We start from the raw sequence: 3,909 nt of genomic DNA, 5'->3' as shown, positions 1-3,909 counted from the left end.
CAATATGCGAAGCTTAGCCTCGCCCGGCTGTGCCGATGAGGGGAGCCTGGCCTGTGTCGACTAATGCCGACTCGCTCACGTGTGTTAGCTGGTGCTGACTCGGCTGAACCTAGTCCTTACCCACAGGTGCGAGGCCGACACGTTACCACTATACTAACCCGGAGGCTCTGATCGGCAAGATGGAGTACACTCATATTCAGAGACACTTGTGAAACCTTAGAGCCGGACAGGCATTTCGAGCCCGTCAGCCAATCACTGTTGGCTGCCGCGCGCGAAAGCTCATTATTAAGGATCGTGGTCCTGTTCTCCAATTAAGCTGGCACAAGGAAGGTTTATATAAGGAATTGTATGCACCTTGGCAAAGATCACACTTTATAGGATCAATCCTAGGTCCGCAGCCTCCGGGCTAGTGCAGTGGCAGCATGTCGGCATGTCTCATCCGAGGGTTCGGCGGTTCGCTCCCCGCCCAGGCGCAGGTAGCTGCAATTGTCGCCTGAAGGTTAGTGCTGTGACTGGGCACCATGGCGGGTAAGGACTAAGCTCAACCGAGTCAGCACCAGCTAATACACATTAGCGAGTCGGTATTAGTCGACACAGGCCTGGCTCCCCTCATGGGCATAACCCCGGAGAAACTCAGCTTACATAGCATACGCCGTGCGTTCACTTGAGCTTTTCTGCACGGTGCGCCTTGCACAGGCCCAAAACGGTCAGAGATACATCATGTACTTTAGTACTAATACTTTATTATAACATTGCCATAAATGAAATGAAGCAACAGAACTGTACGTTTGTGAAGCATGGGGTTATTTTTCCCCGTGGTAATGTCCAGTGCATATGACTAGATATTATAAAATAAATTTCACTCTAAGGTAATTTTAGTATGCATGGGCAGATATGAAAGATTAATTCTAATCAGCTTATTTTACAAAATTTATATTGTGGAGGACTGCATTATACTCATGGAGTCATGCCTTATTTGTGATTTTAGTTTGTTTTTATACATAGATGGCATAACAAACACTTGATTACCAAAGAGTTGCAAGCTCAGCCTATTACACCTGTTTATCATTTTCTTTGATTTGCAGAATGAATTTTGTTTAATTTCCATTAGTATTACTATTTTGAAAATGATTATGTCAACAATATAATAAAAACAATTTATTTTGATAGTATCAGAAAAAATGCTGGTATTTGTTTTGAATACCTTCGTATAAACTGTTACCATATCTAGTATGCACATGAATAGGAAGACAATTTGAATCCTCCATGTATTCACAGCAACAAAGTTTGTTGCTCTTTGTTGGAGTAATTCTGTGCATAGCAATAATGTTGCAAATATGAAAAGTAAATATTTCTACAGCTTTTTACAGTCATTTCAGTACTTACCAATAACAGTTTTTTTCATATTTATGGTACCTGATTGGAGTGTATGCCTTTGCAAAGTCTTCATTATTTTCAACAGCTACTTTGCACTTCTCTGGTTGTGTATTGTCTTCTATAGTGTTTAGCAGTATAATTCAAATTTTGAGAAAGTCATAAGGAAAGTGGCTGCTTTCTCGTGGATATAACTGGTTAATTTGGAGATGCCAAATTTACCATGTATACAACTGTTTACTGTCTTTCACTTGTTCTCGTGTATACTTTTCTTTATCAACAGGGTCTGTGTCAGATTCTTAGACGCCATTTATCAAAAAAGATCCTGTCTGAAGAGAAGAAGATCTTGGCTACACTGGCTTTTGGGGAACCAAGAGTCATTCAGAGGTGTTGGTGATAGATTCAACTAAAGTAAATCATCACTACACAAAGTATTTATGGAGGTAGCTTGTGCACTGAAGATGGTTATGAAACATATTATTGTATGGCCTGCAGGAGATCAAATTAATGAAATAGCAGAAAATTTCTTTAGAAAAACTGGATTCCCTGGCGTTGGTGCTATAGATGGCACTCATATGCAAATTCCATGTACCAAAGAAAATAGAGAGACCTATGTAAACAGGAAAAGTTTACAAGCATTCAGTGGCAAGCAGTTTGTGATTCTAATTGTAGATTTCTTGACATATATTCAGGGTGCAAGGGTGTATAGAAATTCTCCCATATATTCACTTTTAAAAAACAATTACTTGCCCAGAGATTTTAATTTGCTTGGTGATTCTGCTTATCCTCTCTCACCATTCATGATTGTTCCTTACAAGAACACTGGTCAACTCACAGCTGAACAGATTTCTTTCAATAAAATTCACCCTTCTACTAGGGTTGTGAATGAGAGAGCATTTGGTTTGCTAAAGTGTAAATTCCGAAGATTAAAATACATAGATATGACTAGACTTGACAGAATTCCAATAGTCATTATAGCTTCCTGTGTACTACATAATTTTATTTTACTTAAGGAAAAACTTGATATTCAAGCAGAGCTACAAGACATTGTTTTGGAACCTGAGCCAGAGGTTCCATATGAAAGTATTCCTGAAGTGGAAGGAGAGGAAGCCTTTACAAAACGTGATGAATTGGCAAATCTTGCATAATGTAACTTGTATCTAAATTTTTGTTTCTTGCATCAAACTGTTTGTATGTTTGCAAGTAATGCTGCCTTATATTTGTCTTTTATTGCACATTTCATTTTCTTTTGAATATGATACTTATTTTCATAGCTCATAAAATATTTGAAAATATATACTGTACCTTCATAAGTACCTGTGATAGATCACTTATGTATTTCTTCTTTTTTCATGCTGCTTGATTTTTTTTTTCTTTTGTATATATAACATATCTTTCATCATTGTATGGCACTGATGCGTGTATATTTACATATATTTTTACTGAAAGTTTTAAAAAACTCAAGGATTGTAAATATGTACCATAATCCATGTCTAATAAAATATTTTTTGTTTCACCACTTGTTTTTTTTTTTTTTTTTTTTTTTTTTTACTTCATGTTGTATTTGGGGGTAAATTAAATTAAATGTATTTATGAAAAATAATAAAAGGTATTTATTTAGAATATTTGAAACTTCTGTTTACACTATATCACAATCTGAACTTATCCTGATGTTTAAGCACCTGAGTATGTAGTGTACTGAATCTTCCAAAAGCTAAAGGAAAATAATTTGTTATAAGTGTCATTACGTACAAAGAATTAACAAATAAACATTTCCATTTCAAGGCATGAAGGTATAACAAATGAAATGATAAACATTAAAGACTACAGTACAAAAAAAATATATATATATATTTCCTGACATTTACAGAAAAACTGAGCTAGAGCAATAACTTAAATGCAACTTGCCTTTACTTTATATTTACAAAACAAATGCCTTTACATGCAAAGATTTAACAAATAAAGACTTATTTTAAGGCATAAAGGCAAAACAGACAAAAACATAAAACCTTAAAGACTACAGCAAAAAATATATATTTGAACTTTTGGAAAACTTTAATATTAGAAGAAACATTCACTTATAACTATAAAACATAAATGTTACCTGGCTTTACCTGAGGTTTACAGAACAAATGACTAAAGCAGTAACTAGAATGCAACTTGCCTGTAATTAATATTTACAAAACAAATGCCTTTACACGCAAAGATAAACAAAAATAATTGAATTTCCAGGCATTTCAAAGTAAAACAAATAAAATCATAAAACCTTAAAGACTACAAAAAAAAAAAAAAAAAAAAAAATCCATAAGATAAAGGAAGTATGGAAAACTTTATACAATATGTATAAGGTAACCAAAAACGTCTAATAAAATCTGAACAAAGTGTCCATTCAGGTAAATATACAAGCCTGTTTTTAGTCAGCGCATCTTTTTGTCACAAATTTCCCCAGTGACAGGATGTCCAGCATCTTGCAGCACTGAAGCAATATCTTCCCATATTTTGTATTTCCTCTTTGTACTGCTGGAAAAACTATGT

At 34.9% G+C, this 3,909-nt stretch overlaps 1 pseudogene; it reads left to right on the top strand.

Annotated features, from left to right (window-relative positions):
- Positions 1–422: 422 nt before the first annotated feature.
- LOC119585272 lies at positions 423–2,522 on the top strand (annotated as a pseudogene).
- Positions 2,523–3,909: the final 1,387 nt, after the last annotated feature.

The sequence above is a fragment of the Penaeus monodon genome, chromosome 3 (assembly GCF_015228065.2).
Source record: "Penaeus monodon isolate SGIC_2016 chromosome 3, NSTDA_Pmon_1, whole genome shotgun sequence".
Classification (NCBI taxonomy): Eukaryota; Metazoa; Arthropoda; class Malacostraca; order Decapoda; family Penaeidae; genus Penaeus; species Penaeus monodon.
The sequence above is the reverse complement of the archived record's forward strand: the minus strand, read 5'-3'. Positions and strand labels throughout refer to the sequence as shown.